This window comes from Bombina bombina, chromosome 5 (genome assembly GCF_027579735.1).
Source record: "Bombina bombina isolate aBomBom1 chromosome 5, aBomBom1.pri, whole genome shotgun sequence".
NCBI classification, from domain to species: Eukaryota; Metazoa; Chordata; class Amphibia; order Anura; family Bombinatoridae; genus Bombina; species Bombina bombina.
Window position 1 is genome coordinate 626,106,379 of NC_069503.1, and position 19,998 is coordinate 626,126,376.

The 19,998-nt window shown below is 38.6% G+C and overlaps 1 pseudogene; it reads right to left on the reverse strand.

Moving 5' to 3' along the window:
* Nucleotides 1-12,228: 12,228 nt before the first annotated feature.
* Nucleotides 12,229-15,332, reverse strand: LOC128659455 (serum paraoxonase/arylesterase 2-like; annotated as a pseudogene).
* Nucleotides 15,333-19,998: the final 4,666 nt, after the last annotated feature.

Consider the following 19,998-nt stretch of genomic DNA (forward strand, 5'->3'; position numbering starts at 1 on the left):
CAACACAATAGCCAATCTGCATTAGCAGTGCTGAGGTCTTGCATTGCTTTCCTGTGATCTCATGAGATTTCACTTAAATCTCATTAAATTTCACAGTAAACTTCCTTAAACCAAATAGAAAAATAACATGACTGTGCCTGCACATGCTAGAGGCATACTCCCTTGCAATAGGGATGGGCAAATGTGTTTATTTTCTAATTTTAATGTTAGAATTAATATTATTGTAGAAATTTGATTTGCATAATCGAATGTTGATAATTCTATAATTGAATGTTATTTACAGTTTTCGAATGTCACTTTTGATTTCCAATGTCACTTTCGATTTTAAATGTCACTTTCAATTTTGAATGTACATATTAGATTGAATATACACATATTGTTTATATTCGATTTATTATGAACATTCAAATTCAAACATTACATTTATAAAACATAGTTGTAGACTAGAAATACTATTTCGAATTAGAATATTACATTTATAAAACACAGTTGTAGACTAGAAATACTATTTCAAATTCAAATTTGAATATTACATTTAAAAAATATAATTGTGGATTAGAAATACTATTTAGAAAACAAAATTGAATATTAAAAATTAAAATTGGATAAAACTAATTTGAAATCGAATGTGATGTAAAATACTTTGTTAAACATACTATTATTCTAACAAATATTTTCAAAAGTTATTGAAAATTCTAAAACAAAAATTTGAAAAAAGGATGTTTGAATGTTATATAAACATTTCATATTTGATTAGAATACACAAATGTATCAAAATTCTTTTAAATTTTGAATGTTTCAAAACATTCGCCCATCCATACCTTGCAAGTCCTGGGACTAAGGTACAGTCAGGTGTGAATACTTAAAAAATGTTGTAAATATCTTACATTTTTTGCATAGAGATGTTCAGGTGATATTTTCTATGCTGCATCACTTTCAAGTACTTCAACATTTAGGTATCATGTCCCTTTCATAATTTTAAAAGGGTATACAATATTTTCTCAATAGCATTAACTTTAATAACATGAATGTAAACAATAATTTAAAGGAATGACATCACACTTGAATCAGATATGCTGGAGTGTTATTGTAAACAATTATTTTCTTTCATAAAAAATAAAATAAAATGTCCCCTAAAAAAGAAATATTTGCTCCATTCCAATCAGAATTTCCTTGCGAATTGCATTGCATAGGTTTTAAATAGTATTCCATTGTGAATCAATTTAAAATATTGGAAAACTCCATGGTAATGTATTTATCTAAACTTCTTGAAATGCATTTGTAGCATGAAGATTAAACTCCTCAAATAACTTGCATAGAGACAATTCTCCTACTGCAATTGCAATCGAATAGTAAACAATTTTTTTGACTCAGTAAGCTCATTTTTTTTAAACTTTTCAAATACTTACATTTGGATCTATTAAAAGTAAATTTTGCCTGTTCCAATCAGCATTTGTTTTGGATACATTTTAAAGTTCTCATGCATGCTTAGCCCACGTGTTAAAATACCTGATTTGTTTTTTTATTCATAACGAAATTGTACACAAATAAAATAATATAATATAAATGTTCTTTAAAATTGCAACAAAATGTTTGGAGGTTTAAACATGCTTAATAAGAAAATGAATCAAAATGATATTTAATTATTAATTGCTCACATAATTAAAGGGACAGTCTTCTCCCATAATTAAAGGGACCGTCTAAGGTTATATTAATATTCTTTTTACCTCTGTGATAACCTTGTATCTAAGTCTCTACAGACTGACGCCTTATTTCAGTTCATTTGACAGACTTGCAGAGTAAATATCTTAAACACTTCTTATTTGTTCTCAATAAGGGGAAAAAGGATCAAAATTAGTAGTAAGATAAAAAAAAAATACCTTGATTCATTAACAAACATCAAATTAAATATGTATTCACTAAAAATGGTTATAGAAATCTGTCAGGGTTACTCACCCTTCCTAGTTTCACTTGGAGTGGAGGCCTGTTTCTGGCTTCTCTTGCAGTGTTTTTGACACTGTGCGTTCCTCTCACACGCGCTCTTATGGGCAAACTTGTAAACAACATCACTCTGCAACTACTGACAACTTCCTGTCTCTCAGTGATGATTTTATTCCAGTTTACTATATAACCATCACCCAGTCCACTCTATCTCAACCCTTGTGTGAGTCCATACCTACAAAGCGCACACCTGTATTTTGTTTCTGTTCTCCGTGTACAACCCTGGCTTTTGCTGACTGATTTCTGACTCCGGCCATTGTTCCTGTTGTTCCGGCTTGGCTGACTTCCTGCTTTGGCATCTGCATATCTTGATCCAGGTGTTTCTAGGCTGGTGGTTTTCCCTGTTGCTGCTCCTTCGGTTGTAGCTGTAACAGCAGTCGCTAAGATATGACTGGTTCAGCCCCCCTCCCTCAGCATTAATGGGTGACCCGAGTCAATGTCGTGGCTCCCTTAACCAAGTGGGCTTTTACTTCGAAATGGTTCCCCAGGCATTTCCTTTCTATTGGTCAAAGGTGGGCTTCCTGATTTCGTTGTTCTCAGATAAGGGTTTGGCCTGGGTGAATCCTATATGGGAGAACAATAAACAAGGGATATATGATTACCCTGAATTTGTTGCCTCATTTCGTAGGGTGTTCAATATACAGGCTTTTTCCACCTCTACTGCCAAGCAGCTCATGTCAATCCAACAGTGTACACGTACCCTTGCCCAGTATGCCATTGAATTTCGTACCCTGGCGGCAGAGGTGGGCTGGAATAACAAGGCTCTGCTGGCCGCTTTCTCGCATGGACTCTCTGATACCCTAAAAGTCGAGATTGCAGCCAGAGACCTGCCGAGTGAGCTTGAGGCTCTCATATCTTTCCTGATCCTGATCAATACCAGGTTCAGGGAGAGACCATCTTTTAAGAAGCACCTACGGAGGCTTCCTACCAAACTGGTTCCTACGTTTACTTCCCCACCCTTTCCTTCCTCACTTCCCACACCTCCAGGGGATCATGTATTAGGCAGTAAACCAATGCAGATGGGGTCCACTTGCCTCTCTGAAGCTGGGTGGTCCTTTAGGAGGAGGGAGGAAATTTTCTTTACTGTGGTCTCAGTGGGCATCTTCTAAAAACGTGTCCAACACATTCAAGAAATGCTTGCACCTAAGGTCCTGTTGGGGGAGACCTTGGGTGAACTTTCCTCATCCCAGGTTCTCCAAAGAGACATTAATTACGGTTGTTCTCCTCTGCTGTCACTCAGGCCCTAGTAGATCCCTATGCTGCTGGCTAATTCATTGACAGCACATTTGCCTTAGAGAATTCCATTCCTTTGTTGCTTCGAACCACTCCATTAACCAGTTGAGACCTTGTATTAATTACAGTGGTCTCAATTGCATCACAATCAAGAATGCCTACCCAATTCCTTTAATCACTGAATTATTTGACTGCCTCAAGGGAGCAACAGTCTTTACCAAGTTCGATCTAAGGTGTGTGTATAATCTTGTGAGGATCAAGGAGGGCCACTAGTGAAAGACAGCATTTAACACAAGGAACTGAAATTATGAGTATCTGGCAATGCCCTTTCAATTGTGAATCGCTCCTGCTGTCTTCCAGGAGTTCATCAATGATGTCCTCCATGACATGTTACAACAATGCGTGATAGTCTATTTTGACAATATTTTAATTCACTCCTTCTCTCTCTAGTCGCACCGTCTGGACATTGGATGAGTTCTGCAATGTTTACGCTAGAATGGGCTTTTCTGTATGCTTGAAAAATGTAAATTTCACCAGTCCCAGGTCACCTTTTTGGGCTACGTTATTTCTTCAAAGGGGTTCTACATGGATCCCCAGGAGGTGTCCACTGTTTTACAATGGCCTAGTCCTGTTGGCCCTTGCTTCATCCAACATTTTCTTAGTTTTGCCAACTATTATTGAAAATTTATCAAAAATGTTTCCACTCTGGTAAAACCTGGTAAAACCTATCTCTGACCTGAATAAGAAAGACTATTGGTTTGCCGCTGCCATTAAGGCTTTTGAAGCCCCTAAGTTTGCTTTTGCTACCACTCCATTTGTGTCACACCACAACCCTGCCTTACCTTTAATCCTTGAGGTTGATGCGTCTGAGACAAGAGTAGGCAACCTTCTGTCTCAACGTCCTACGCCACATGGACCCCTACACCCTTGCGGGTTCTATTCCAAAAAGCTCTCTCCAGCAGAGTGCAATTATGAGATCAGAGATAGAGAATTATTGGCCATAATCCTAGCACTCAAAGAGTGGAGACATCTGCTTGAAGGTACTATGGTTCATGTTTTTATTCTAACAGATCATAAAAACTTGACCTATCTCTCTGAGGCCAAGAGGCTCTTGCACGCCAAGCCAGATGGACCATGTTTCTTTCACAATTCAATTATGTAACCTCATTTTTGCATGGCTCAAACAATTTGAAAGCCCATGCGTTGGCTCGCCAATTTTCCAGGATGTCCAAGGAAGACTTTGTGGCTACTCCGGTTATTTCTCCAGATCATATCCTGGCAACTATTAGCACCAACTTAACCTTTCCTTTGGGACTCAATCTATGAATTCTCCAGAGAAACCATCCAATAAATGTTTTGTACCTGAGAATTTGCGCATCAGACTTTTGCAAACCTACCATAACTCCAAAACTGCCGGTCAATCTGGTAAAAATCAGATGACTTTCTCACCAATTCTGTTGGCCGACTCTCTGCACTGATGTCACTGATTAAGTGGCTGCCTGTTCCATTTGTGCCCAAAGAAAGTCCCCTTGGCACTTTCCAGTGGGCCTACTACAACCTATCCCTAATGGGGAATGTCCCTGGTCCCACCTAGCCATGGACTTTATCGTTGACCTTCCTGTGTCTCATGGTTATACCGTAATCCTCATGGTTGTCGATTGTTTTTCCAAAAAGTTGCATACAATTAAAAAAATCTGCCCACAGCTCAGAAGCTCACCTCAGTGTTTTGGATGCCTTCCATTTACACGGTATGCCTAAGGAGATAGTTTCGGTAATGGGTAGCAAGTTTGTCTCTAGGTTCTGGTGGGCCTTTTGCACTCAGTTGGGAATTTGACTCTCCTTCTCCTCTGCCTACCATCCACAGTCTAATGGTGCTGCTGAGCAGTCCAACCAAGCCCTGGAGCAGTTCCTATGCTGCTATGTCTTGGACCACCACAACAATTGGGCTGATCTGCTACCCTGGGTGGAGTTTGCTAGGAACAGTAGTATCAACTCATCTGCCCAAATGTCCCTGTTCATGGCCAACTACGTGCTTCAGCCATCTGTGTTACCTGATTAGTTTATGACCCAGAACATTCTGGCTTTGGAGGATCATCTTCAGGTGCTCCGCTCCTCATGGGTTCAGATTCAGAATTCCCTTAATGACTGTATACAGCGACAAAAGCTCCAGGTGGACCGAAGGAATCTACCTGCTCCTTTCTACCAGGTCGGGAAGAGGGTGTTATTGTCATCCCTTAACCTCAACCTCAGAACTGGCACCATGTTACATTGGGCCTTTCCGTATTCTCCATAAGGTTAACCCTATGCCTTTAATCTTCCTTCTAGCATGCCTATCTCCAACAATGTATCACTCCTTAAACTGCTAGTTTGCAATCGTTACACTACCGTTCCACCTCATCCTATTCCCATTCCAGTTGGCAATCATGAGGAGTACAAAATACACAGCCTCCTCAACTCCTGTGTTTTCAGGGGTCACGTCCAGTACCTGGTCCACTGGAAAAGATATGGTCCGGAAGAACGATCTTGGGAACCCTCCTCTGATATTCATGCTCCCTCCCTCCTCCGTTCCTTTCATGCTTGTTACCCCCTTAAGCCTTTTGTCCTCCCTCAGGGGACAGCTCATTGAGGGAGGAGTACTTTCAGGGTCACTCAACCTTCCTTGTTTTATTTGGAGTGCAGGCCTGTTTTTTACTTCTCTTGCAGTGTTTCTGACACTGTGCATTCCTCTCACACACCATCTTAATGGGCAAACTTGTGAACATCATCACTCTGCAACTACTGGCAACTTCCTGTCTCTCAGTGATGATCTAATGCCAGTTTACTATATAACCATCACCCAGTCCACTCTGTCTCCACCCGTGCATGAGTCCAGACCTACCAAGTGCATACCTTTTATACTCTCTGTGTATGAACCTGGCTTTTGCTGACTGATTTCCTGGTTCCTGACTCTGGCTATTGTTCCTGTTGTTCTTGCTCTCTGTGTTTCTGTTATGACCCCAGGTTTCCTTGATGCCGGTTGCTATAATGCCAGGTTACTATTACTCCAGGTAACCACGTCTCACTTCAAATTTGACTCTGGTTTCACTTGTTGCTTAGTTTGTGACGCATCGTTCTTGCGTCATCTTTTGCACCCTTTTTCCTTTAAATGCCATTCAGATTCTCTTTCTCATTGCGCTAGTATTGAGTTAAACTTGTGGGTGTGCCTTATACTAATATATTGGATATCATTTTTGGCTTGTGACTCGGACCTCATTTGACCATTCTTCTGCCTGCTGATTTCACTCTGTTTCTTGCCCGATTGGTTTTGACCTTGGATTTCCCTGACTAAGCTTTTGGACCTTGATTATGTTTCTTGTAACCGTTTGGTTTGACCTCTTCCCTGTCAACTCTGCCTTGACCTTTCCGGTCATTTCCTGGTTAATCACACCTGGCTTTCCTCCTGGTGCTCAGCATATACTCTATTTTTTCAATCTCACTTCACTTTATGCCGGGATAACAAAACTACCGGCCAGGATTGGTTTGATAGCAAAATATCTGAAAGATCTGAACAGTTCCCGGACCCGGCTTGGCTGACTACACACTTTAGCATCTGACCTCTGGCTTGGTCCTGGATTTCCCTGTTGTTTATTATTTTGTGTATTATTTTCAATAAATTTATTTTTAAACATGCACTTTCTGTTTACGTCTGGTTTCTTGGTTCCCGGACAACATCTCCATCTGTTCTCCCTATTTGGAACACAAGACCAATTTGGTTATCAAATAATAAAAAATTACTTTATGTAAACCTAAACAAAACATGACAATAAAAAAAGCATAATATATTTTGTTAAATAGATTATCAATAATAATCTGAGATTAAATAAATATCTGTCATGTATTTCAGAGACTTTCGTGGAAGCAAAACCTATGAGGCAAGAGTGAAAGTACTCTTGCCTCATAGGTTTTGCTTCCACGAAAGTCTCTGAAAACTGTTGTGAAACCTTACTTGAAATGTTACTTTTTGTACAACTATTGGCAAGTGCGCTAATCAAGGCTTTTTAATGTAGTTGTTTTACACAGATTTCATCTGAAGTCATCAAAACTATCTGACTACACCATTAAAAGGTTGTAAAGTAGGATCAAAAAATCATTATTATTATCATCATTATTCATTATTATTATCATTGTGATCACTATTGCCATTCTTATATTTATTTTTTATAGTTATGCTTTGTGCCACTACAATTAAGATTGCAACCAAATGGAAACAATCCTTAAAGAATAAGGGTAAGGTCCAATATTTAACAATATTTTGCGTAAACATGTTATTGGTGATTTTGTGTTTGGAAGGGACTCTTAGATATTGTTGATTATTTGAATGTATTATTTTTTAAAATTTGACATCATAATATCATACTAAGGGCCAGATATGAGTGGAGCACTATTGTTAGTGCGAGTAGCGCAAACAAGATTGCGAGATTGCAGTGTTTTTTTTTCACTCTAATCCATATTTGTTTAAATTATTGCAAATTCTTTTGCACGAACTTGCGGTAATTTAAGCTCATTATATTTTCAAAGGGCGGCAATGTGCGTTCATATTACAAGTTAAAAGTAAATGTGATCACTCAAATGCAATTGCATTTTACCCTTTAAACTTTTTACGAGACTTGAAAGTTTGCATAAAGAGTTTGGCCAGAGGAAGAAGTTGCACTAAACTTTAATATTAATCTCTAAACCATCACACCCCCACATCACAAACTACCCCACTACACTATTAACCCCTAAACCACCACAACCCCATCACAAACTACTCTGCTACACTATTAACCCCTAAACCATCACAACTCCCATCACAAGGTACCCACTAACCTCCTAGCAGCTAACCCACCTAAATCACCACAACTTCCATTGCAAAGTAGCCATTAAACCCCCTAAACTGCCACAATCCCCATTGCAAAGTACCCACTAACTTCCTAACAGTTACCCCCCCCTAACACCCCTAACTTAACACCCCCTAAGTTACAAAAATAAAAAAAATTACCATTACATAAAAAAACCTCACATCTCCTGCACTGTGTATGGATAAGGATAAATTACCTAAACTCCAGTTATGGCTTCAAAACACAGAGAAAGAAAGAATAAAAATTCAGTAAAAACCCTGGTGGACATTCATCCTGAATCAGGTAATTCCACACGTCCGAGTGAAACCACAGACATTAAAGTTCTGGTTAATAATATTTTAGAAGCTCTTACTCCTGCTTAAAACTGAAATTAAACATGGCATTTCAAACCTAACTAGTGAGGTTAGACAATTCTCTAAGAGGATTCAGGAAGCCGAACAAAGAATTTATAATCTTGAAGATCTAACTGAACCTAACTGAATCACATGAGACTAAATTGGATAGCAATAAAATTTGTATAATCAAACTACAGAATAAAACTGAAGATCTTGAGAACCTTTCCAGAAGGAACAACATCAGAATAAATAACCTATTTTTATAGACAATGCTAAAATATTATTATTTCAATATTTTTCATACAAAACATCTCTGAAAAGGAGGGATCTTTCTCCAATCTGTAGCAACTTGATCAAGGCAGGTTTTTAGGCCACGATTCTGTATCCAGCTATATTAAGAATTATTATAAATGGCCAAAAAAAAAGAGGCAGAGATATTTATATCTTAATGCGGATAGCTTTTTAATTTAAGGCTTAAAATATAGCACCCTGATGAGATAAGGCGTTGTATTCCCCCAGTGAAAATTTCCTATATACACTATGCAATCTTTATGCACCCAATGTGTATAACCCGAATTTTTGCAATTCACTTCAATCCAAAATCTTGCAGCAAAAAGAGGGATTTCTTATTATGGCTGGTGACTTTAATATGTCGCCCCAATACCCAATTGATAGGCTTAGAAAAGGCTCCCAAAAAATAAAACATAATGAGATGCTCTAGAAAGTAAATTGTTCAGAAACATTTTTCGAAACTTAGCAGTTAGAGATATTTGGAGAACACAAAACCCAGTCTCACAGGAATTTACTTGTATTTCAAAGGCCTTTAAATCTTTGTCTAGAATAGACCTGTTCTTGGTCGATGAGAGTCTGATCAAAAATGGGGTTAAAGCAGGTATTGCACCACTTTGTATCTCTGACCACATAACAATTCTACTAGAAATTCAGACACACAATGACTCCTCTTTACCTTTCCGTTTCTTTTTATCAAAATATTTGGTAACTAACATTAAATTTAAAAACTGGTTAAATGAAAGAATGACTGAATATACTGGTCTTAATCTACGATCAGTAGATAACCCCTCAATATTTTGGGAGGCTGCAAAAGCAGTACTAAGAGGGGATACTATAGCTTATATAGTAAATCTAAAGAAGAAACACAGACGGCTAGATTACGAGTTTGGCGTTAGCTTTAAAAAGCAGCATTAAGGGGTCCTAACGCTGCTTTTTAACGTCCGCTGGTATTACAAGTCTGGCAGGTACAGGTGTACCGCTCAATTTTCTTCCACGACTTTTCCATACCGCGAATCCCCTTACGTCAATTGCGTATCCTATCTTTTTAATGGGATTTGGCTAACGCTGGTATTACAAGTCTTGGAAGAAGTGAGCGGTACAGCCTCTACCTCCAAGACTCCTACCGCATTTAAAAGTCAGTAGTTAAGAGTTTTATGGGCTAATGCCGGAACATAAAGCTCTTAACTAAAGTGCTAAAAAGTACACTAACACCCATAAACTACCTATTAACCCCTAAACCAAGGCCCCCCCACATCGCAAACATTATAATAAAATTATTTAACCCCTAATCTGCCGAACGGACATCGCCGCCACCTACATTATACCTATGAACCCCTAATCTGCTGCCCCTAACATTGCCGATACCTACATTATATTTATTAACCTCTAATCTTCCGCCCCCAATGTTGCCGCCACCTAACTACAATTATTAACCCCTAATCTGCCGACCGGACATCGCCGCAACTTTAATAAATGTATTAACCCCTAAACCTAAGTCTAACCCTAACACCCCCCTAACTTAAATCTATTTTTAATAAATCTAAATAAAATTACTATAATTACATAATTTATTCCTATTTAAAAATAAATACTTACCTATAAAATAAACCATAAGATAGCTACAATATAACTAATAATTACATTGTAGCTATTTTAGGATTTATATTTATTTTACAGGCAACTTTGTATTTATTTTAACTAGGTACAATAGCCATTAAATGGTTAAAATAATTACAAAATTACCTGTAAAATAAATCCTAACCTAAGTTACAAATACACCTAACATTTCACTATCAATAAATTAAATAAATTAACTACAATTATCTAAAATAAAATACAATTAAATAAACTAAACTATAGTACAAAAAAACAAACACTAAATTACAAAAAATAAAAAAATATTACAAGAAGTTTAATCCAATTACACCTAATCTAATCCCCCTAATAAAATAAAAAAGCCCACCAAAATAATAAAATTCCCTATCCTAAACTAAATTACAAATAGCCCTTAAAAGGGCCTTTTGCAAAAGTAACCAGCTCTTTTAACAGCCCTTAAAAGGGCTTTTTGTGGGGCATTTCCCCAAAGTAATCAGCTCTTTTACCTGTAAAAAAAAGAAATACAATACCCCCCCAAAATTACAACCCACCACCCACACACCCCTACTCTAAAACCCACCCGATTCCCCCTTAAAAAAACCTAACACTACCCCATTGAAGATCACCCTACCTTGAGCCATCTTCAGCCAGCCAGGCACCGATGGGGCAGAAGAGGACATCCGGACCGGCACAAGTCTTCATCCGATCCGGCCAGAAGTCTTCATCTGATCGGGGCAGAAGATATCCTCCATCCAGCAGAAGTCTTCATCCAAGGGGCATCTTCTATCTTCATCCTTCCGTCAATGAGCGGCTCCATCTTGAAGACCTCCGGCGCGGAACCTCCTTCTTGGCTGATGACTACCCGACGAATGGCTGGTCCTTTAAATGACGTCATCCAAGATGGCGTTCCTCGAATTCCGATTCTATCAGCCAATCGGAATTAAGGTAGGAAAAATCCCTATTGGTAGATTTAATCAGCCAATCGGATTGAAGTTCAATCCGATTGGTTGATTGGATCAGCCAATAGAATTGACCTCGCATTCTTCCTTTTTCTTTTTTCTCTTTTTTTTTCTTTTTTTTTCAGTATGACAACCATTTAATAATTTCACATGTTGCTAATTTACCTTAAAAAAAGAAATGATTATGTTTTCATTTGTTAACATATACTATCTCTTTCAAATAATATAGGCTAAGGATAAAAATGGTAACGGATAATGTACAGATGACATTAACCTGAACATTCCCCAAAGTAATTAGTGCTAAATAAGGTTTAGTGAAGTGGTATTGCTGGTGGTATTAAAGCCCTGAGTATGGAACAGCCTAGCTCCATCTCTCAATCATAAACCCATTTACAGCACCCACTCTCTTGTAACAGTGCTGAACTGTCACCGGAGAAGGCCTTGGGTTAGGTAATCAGAGGGTGGGCACAGTCTAGAGATATGTCATGTGACTGGTGTTACTTTAACTGTGGGAGCTTCCAAAGCTGACCAGGAGGGGGCAGGATGAGCCTGGAGTAGTTATATCCCTGGAAGAGAGACCAAGCTACATGAGAGGAATCTAATAAACATCAAGAGAGTGTGTGTCTATCAATGAATCACTTGCTTAAAGGGACATGTAACCCACCCTCTTTTCTTATATGATTCAGATACAGCATGCCACCCCAAACAACTTTCCAATGTACCTCCAATCCAATCAGTTTCATTCTCTCTGTATCCCACGTTGAAAAGCATACCTAGGTAGGCTCAGAAGCTGTTGATTGGTTGCTGCGCATATATGCCTCTTGTTAGCTCCCAGTAGTTACTGCTTCTTCAGCAAAGGATACCAAGAGAACGAAACAAAGTAGATAATAGAAGCAAATTGGAAAGCCGTTCAATACGGCATGATCTATCTGAATCATGAAAGCAAAAACGTGGGTGCCATGTCCCTTTAAGTAGACACACAAAATGTCTAATGGTTTTTTCACTTACAGTTACAGCATTTTCTTACTTGGGTTCAAATTTGGTGATAACACCATATGCAGGTGTATCTGTTATTAGTCAAGAAAACATAAACCAGTTTATGCAATCACCCTCTTGCATTAACCAAATAATGTAAAAATGATAGAAACCAAGTTAAAATGTCAAATGCATTTTAGTTACATTTGTTTGCCTGACAGCAAAACCTAATTCTATTGGGTCAAATGCACAAGAAAATGTTGGCATTGGTTAGTGAGTTCTGTTTACTGCATAGTGCACATCTGTCAAGCAGTCATGTATAATGCTCTAGTATGTACAGTGCTCTAGTATGTATAGTGCTCTAGTATGTACAGTGCTCTAGAATGTACAGTTCTCTAGTATGTATAGTGCTCTAGTATGTACAGTGCTCTAGCATGTATAGTGCTCACAGTTAGTCTAGCTCACAGTATAAAGCTTTGTGGAACACAGTGCCCACAAGAAGCTTCCCCTCAAAGACAGATGCTGATGAAGATCCTTGGATAACAGAACCATTGTTCACATACACTTGAGTAACTATAGGGTCATATGAAAGTATGTTCTGAATATGAATAACCTCTGATCAAGGAAGATTTTCTTTATTGTAATGAAACAACTTCCATAAATAAGGGTGTGCTCCTGTCCAAATATCCCCGGGATGTGGGTCAACCGATAGGTTGTCTAAACCTGCTTCTACCTCCAGCTCCTTTACTGGTGTGAGGGACCAGTTTGCATGTTTTTCCAGGACATGAATTTTATGATCCATAGAATCAGCAACATAGACATACTTCTCTTCAGGTGACCATTTGATCCCGTTAGCATAATAAAATCCAGATGCCACTTGTTTAACTTCACCAGGATTATAATATACCACATTTGACCATGCTAATCCCAGTACCATCTCCACATGTCTCATGGTATAATCAGTAAAGTAATAATCATTGGTGGTGTAAAAGCTTTCAGGTCAAACAGCTATTATATCAATCATGCTTTGTAGAAGCGCATGCTTAATTGTCTTCAGGTGCATAACAACATTATCTTCTTCCAGGAACTTAAATATCTCAACAGTGCTCTTATAATGAGGGTGATTTACAACAAACAGATACAGGGAGTGCAGAATTATTAGGCAAATTAGTATTTTGACCACATCATCCTCTTTATGCATGCTGTCTTACTCCAAGCTGTATAGGCTCGAAAGCCTACTACCAATTAAGCATATTAGGTGATGTGCATCTCTGTAATGAGAAGGGGTGTGGTCTAATGACATCAACACCCTATATCAGGTGTGCATAATTATTAGGCAACTTCCTTTCCTTTGGCAAAATGGGTCAAAAGAAGGACTTGACAGGCTCAGAAAAGTAAAAAATAGTGAGATATCTTGCAGAGGGATGCAGCACTCTTAAAATTGCAAAGCTTCTGAAGCGTGATCATCAAACAATCAAGCGTTTCATTCAAAATAGTCAACAGGGTCGCAAGAAGCGTGTGGAAAAACCAAGGCACAAAATAACTGCCCATGAACTGAGAAAAGTCAAACGTGCAGCTGCCAAGATGCCACTTGCCACCAGTTTGGCCATATTTCAGAGCTGCAACATCACTGGAGTGCCCAAAAGCACAAGGTGTGCAATACTCAGAGACATGGCCAAGGTAAGAAAGGCTGAAAGACGACCACCACTGAACAAGACACACAAGCTGAAACGTCAAGACTGGGCCAAGAAATATCTCAAGACTGATTTTTCTAAGGTTTTATGGACTGATGAAATGAGAGTGAGTCTTGATGGGCCAGATGGATGGGCCCGTGGCTGGATTGGTAAAGGGCAGAGAGCTCCAGTCCGACTCAGATGCCAGCAAGGTGGAGGTGGAGTATTGGTTTGGGCTGGTATCATCAAAGATGAGCTTGTGGGGCCTTTTCGGGTTGAGGATGGAGTCAAGCTCAACTCCCAGTCCTACTGCCAGTTTCTGGAAGACACCTTCTTCAAGCAGTGGTACAGGAAGAAGTCTGTATCCTTCAAGAAAAACATGATTTTCATGCAGGACAATGCTCCATCACACGCGTCCAAGTACTCCACAGCGTGGCTGGCAAGAAAGGGTATAAAAGAAGAAAATCTAATGACATGGCCTCCTTGTTCACCTGATCTGAACCCCATTGAGAACCTGTGGTCCATCATCAAATGTGAGATTTACAAGGAGGGAAAACAGTACACCTCTCTGAACAGTGTCTGGGAGGCTGTGGTTGCTGCTGCACGCAATGTTGATGGTGAACAGAGCAAAACACTGACAGAATCCATGGATGGCAGGCTTTTGAGTGTCCTTGCAAATAAAGGTGGCTATATTGGTCACTGATTTGTTTTGGTTTTGTTTTTGAATGTCAGAAATGTATATTTGTGAATGTTGAGATGTTATATTGGTTTCACTGGTAAAAATAAATAATTGAAATGGGTATATATTTGTTTTTGTTAAGTTGCCTAATAATTATGCACAGTAATAGTCACCTGCACACACAGATATCCCCTTAAAATAGCTATAACTAAAAACAAACTAAAAACTACTTCCAAAACTATTCAGCTTTGATATTAATGAGTTTTTGGGGTTCATTGAGAACATGGTTGTTGTTCAATAATAAAATTAATCCTCAAAAATACAACTTGCCTAATAATTCTGCACTCCCTGTATACTGTATCATCTTTGTCCTCAATGTATGTGCTGATTTCATGGGGATTAAATGAAGCCAACTCAAAATCCCTGCTGAAACCTAATGAAATTGGACGTAGTTCTTCATCATTAAGGTCCAATAGAAATATTTCTCCTGGTTTTTCAGGTGCAAAGGAAATTAGACCTGGATATTTCAGACCAGAACTTATGAAAGCTAGACCATTTGGAAGTATATCAATATCTTCAGATCCAAATTCAATTCCTTTTAAGAGATGGCAATGAGGAAGATCTATTTGCTGAACCTCCAGATAAAAATGAAGCCGATCACTTAATCTCACTATCCTTTCAGTTATAAATGCAATCACAATGCCAACCATTGACCTCGCATTCTATTGGCTGATCCAATCAGCCAATCGGATTGAACTTCAACCGATTGGATCAGCCAATAGAATTGACCTCGCATTCTATTGGCTGATCCAATCAGCCAATCGGATTGAACTTCAATCCGATTGGCTGATTAAATAAAAAAATCGGATTTTTCCTACCTTAATTCCGATTGGCTGATAGAATCCTATCAGCCTATCGGAATTTGAGGGACGCCATCTTGGATGACGTCATTTAAAGGACCAGCCATTCGTCGGCCGAGAAGGATGTTCCGTGTGGGAGGTCTTCAAGATGGAGCTGCTCATCGACGGAAGGATGAAGATAGAAGATGCCGCTTGGATGAAGAGTTCTGCTGGATGGAGGACCTCTTCTGCCCCGATTGGATTAAGACTTCTGGCCGGATCGGATGAAGACTTGTGCCGGTCCGGATGTCCTCTTCTGCCCCATCGGTGCCCGGCTGGCTGAAGACGGCTCAAGGTAGGGTGATCTTCAATGGGGTAATGTTAGGTTTTTTTAAGGGGGATCGGGTGGGTTTTAGAGTAGGGGTGTGTGGGTGGTGGGTTGTAATATTGGGGGGGGGGCTATTGTATTTCTTTTTTTACAGGTAAAAGAGCTGATTACTTTGGGGAAATGCCCCGCAAAAAGCCCTTTTAAGGGCTGGTAAAAGAGCTGGTTACTTTGGGGCAATGCCCTGCAAAAGGCCCTTTTAAGGGCTATTTGTAATTTAGTTTAGGATAGGGAATTTTATTATTTTGGGGGACTTTTTTATTTTATTAGGGGGATTAGATTTGGTGTAATTAGATTAAACCTTGTAATATTTTTTTATTTTTTGTAATTTAGTGTTTGTTTTTGTACTATAGTTTAGTTTATTTAATTGTATTTTATTTTAGATAATTGTAGTTAATTTATTTAATTAATTTTGTAATTATTTTAACTAGGTAGCTATTAAATAGTTATTAGCTATTTAATAGCTATTGTACCTAGTTAAAATAAATACAAAGTTGCCTGTAAAATAAATATAAATCCTAAAATAGCTACAATGTAATTATTAGTTATATTGTAGCTATCTTATGGTTTATTTTATAGGTAAGTATTTATTTTTAAATAGGAATAATTTATTTAATTATAGTAATTTTATTTAGATTTATTAAAAATAGATTTAAGTTAGGGGGGTGTTAGGGTTAGGGTTAGACTTAGGTTTAGGGGTTAATACATTTATTATAGTGGCGGCGATATCCGGTTGGCAGATTAGGGGTTAATAATTGTAGTTAGGTAGCGGTGACGTTGGGGGCGGCGGATTAGGGGTTAATAACTATAATGTAGGTGTCGGCGATGTTGGGGGCTGCAGATTAGAGGTTCATAAGTATAACGTAGGTGGCGGCGGTTTACGGAGCGGCAGATTAGGGGTTAATAATATTATGCAGGTGTCGGCGATGTTGGGGGCAGCAGATTAGGGGTTAATAAGTATAATGTAGGTGGTGGCGGTGTCTGGAGTGGCAGATTAGGGGTTAATAATATAATGTAGGTGTCGGCAATGTCGGGGGCGGAAGATTAGGGGTTAATAAGTGTAAGATTAGGGGTGTTTAGACTCTGGGTTCATGTTATGGTGTTAGGTGTAGATTTAGAAAGTGTTTTCCCATAGGAAACAATGGGGCTGCGTTAGGAGCTGAACTGTGCTTTTTTGCAGGTGTTACGTTTTTTTTCAGCCGTTTCTGCCCCATTGTTTCATATGGGGAAATCGTGCACGAGCACGTTTTGCCAGCTTACCACTACTGTAAGCAACACTGGTATTACAGGTAGAAGTGGCGCTAAATTTGCTCAACGCTCACTTTTCTGAGGCAGCCATTCAGAAAACTTGTAATACCAGCGTTGTTTAAAGTGAGCGCTGGAAAAAACTTGTAATCTAGCCGATAATTAAAGAAAAAGAAATCTTAAATGCCCTGGTTAAAGCATATAATCATTAAAGGTAAATTGGGACAGGTATACTAGAGCTAAAAGAGAGCGAGACACGTTCTTGCTACAGATTTCATCCCAAAAAGACCTTAGGGTACAGGCAAAATTCTACAGACATGGTAACAAAGCAGGAAGGCTACTAGCTAATTTAGTCAGGAATAGTAAAAAATCTACCTTGATTGATATATTAAAGGAGTCAAATAAGATTGTTAACTCTCCGAAAGAAATTCTAGAGGTATTCTCAGAATATGGAATGGAAAGATAAAGAAGAAATATAATATATATAAAAAAATGGAAAGATAAAGAAGTCCCAAATTTGATGGAAATCAAGAATTATTTATAGAAACAATGTATTATTGAACAATTTGATACAGATATGAATTCAGATCAAGATTTAATCTTATTTTTAAAAAATGAGCTCCATTTATCAAATCTCTATCCTCTGGTGAAATTCACCAATTGATCTATCCCTTTAGGAACTCTGAGATAGTACTTCTAGGAATTTGGTAACCTATGTGATTTTCGCCATACAGCACTTTGTAGTTACAGAGTAGCTAGGCTGATGCAGGGGGAAGAGAAGAGAGAGGGGAGGTCTGGGAAATTACCCCCTTATAGCTATTTCACTTTCTCATCAATATTAATTCCCCTTTTTTTCTGTCAAGCTATGACTCCATCATATGACATATCATGTTAGAGGCCAGTTAATAATACGAAGAGGTATATTATGCTTGGTTTAGTTCAATGGGGGAGGGGATTATGGATTATGGATTAAGAATATGGTTTAAAAATGTCCAAATCATGGTTATGAAGAAGCCTGTTATGACTCTGAAGATTGTTTAATCTAAATAACTGTTGTTTTGACCTATGTAGGCATGTAGCCATGCTACTGAATAATGTAAAATGCAGTATTATAGAGTGTCGCTTTTTGTATATTATTGAACACTTCTTAATTTTGAAGTTGGTAGTTATATTGTAACTTTAATTTAAAGTTAGGGGGTGTTAGGTTTAGGGATTAATAGGTTTATTTAGTGGTGGTGATGTGGGAGGGTAAACAGATTAGGGGTTAATAGGTTTATTTTAGTATAAGCAATGTGGGGGGTCGGCAGTTTAGTGGTTAATACATTTATTTTAGTAGTAGCAAAGTGGGGGGTCGGCCGTTTAGGGGGTAATAGGTTTATTTAGTGGTGGTGATGTGGAGGGATAAGCGGATTAGGGGTTAATACTTTATTTTAGTGTGCGATGTGGGTGGGCGGCAGATTAGGGGCTAATAGGTTTATTATAGTATTTGAGATGCCGGGTATGGCGGTTTAGGGGTTAATAGTTAGTTTATGGGCATTAGTGTACTTTGTAATAATGTTGTTATGAGTTTTGTGAAACATTTTTGTTTCGAAAAATCCATAATTACTGGTCTTTTTTAGCGTAACGGATCAGGCTATAGCGGAATTGCCTGACCAAACAACTGGTAATGCATGTGACTTGAAAATTCCACACTCAAAAGCCATTTTTTGAGTGCGGAATGGAGAGTTGCGGTATAGGCTAAAACGCTTGTGGTATAACCGCATCGCTGCGACTTGTAATACGGGTGACCTGACTATTCTGCTTGCAAAGGCCAATTTTTCAGCTGTATAGCCGTACCGCAAAACTTGTAATTTAGGTGATAGTGAAAAATATAATCACATAAACTTAGGAAAGATATAATACAAAAGAGAGATAGATTTACTGAACCAATTCTACTAACGGATTCAAAAGCTTGTTATAACAGGAATTACTGAATGTTAATCATGCAGCTTATAGAAAACCAGAGCAGTTGTTAGGCAGTAGTATTAGAACAGGCTGAGGAGTAACTGAAACACTGAGCAGAGAACTAGAGAGAATGTGCAGTCTTTAATATGGTTGAAATGTTGTATAGGCAGTATTAACACCACACAGACTTAAACTGATTAATGGAAGAACCTTTGCAGTATTAAGCAGTCCAGAGTAATTATAATATAGACACTCTGTGCTTGTCCCAGGCAGGAGATTGGAATACTGTGGACTGGTAGTAGATCTGGCTGTGGATGAATGGTAGTTGCTGTACACAAGGATGGTTTGAAGTGGCAGCTGATCCGGATAAGAATGAGTGCTGGAAAAAAACTTTAAAGTTGCTGCAGTCACTAGCAGCCTGGGGTTTAACAGGTTAGTATCAGGAGCTGAAGCAAAAAAATTGCTAAATGAATTCACAGCACAATATGCTGTAGCTTGACATTATCCAAGGTGATTAGAGAATGATTTAAAGAAACAGTGGTATATAGACATGACAATAAGACTCTAAGCTCTCAATCTCTTTCAGTTAGGGTAACTGTTGTCTGAAGGGCTGCGTTAGGCTCCAAAAAGGGAGCGTAGAGCATAATTTACCGCCACTTCAACTCTCAATACCAGCGTTGCTTACGGTAGTGGCCAGCTTGAAAAACGTGCTTGTGCACGATTCCCCCATAGGAAACAATGGGGCAGTTTGAGCTGCAAAAAACCCTAACACCTGCAAAAAAGCAGCGTTAACACTTCTTAAGTCTGCACCTAACACCCTAACATGAACCCCGAGTCTAAACACCCCTAACCTTACACTTATTAACCCCTAATCTGCTGCCCCCGCTATTGCTGACCCCTGCATATTATTATTAACCCCTAATCTGCCACTCCGTACACCACCGCTACCTACATTATACCTAT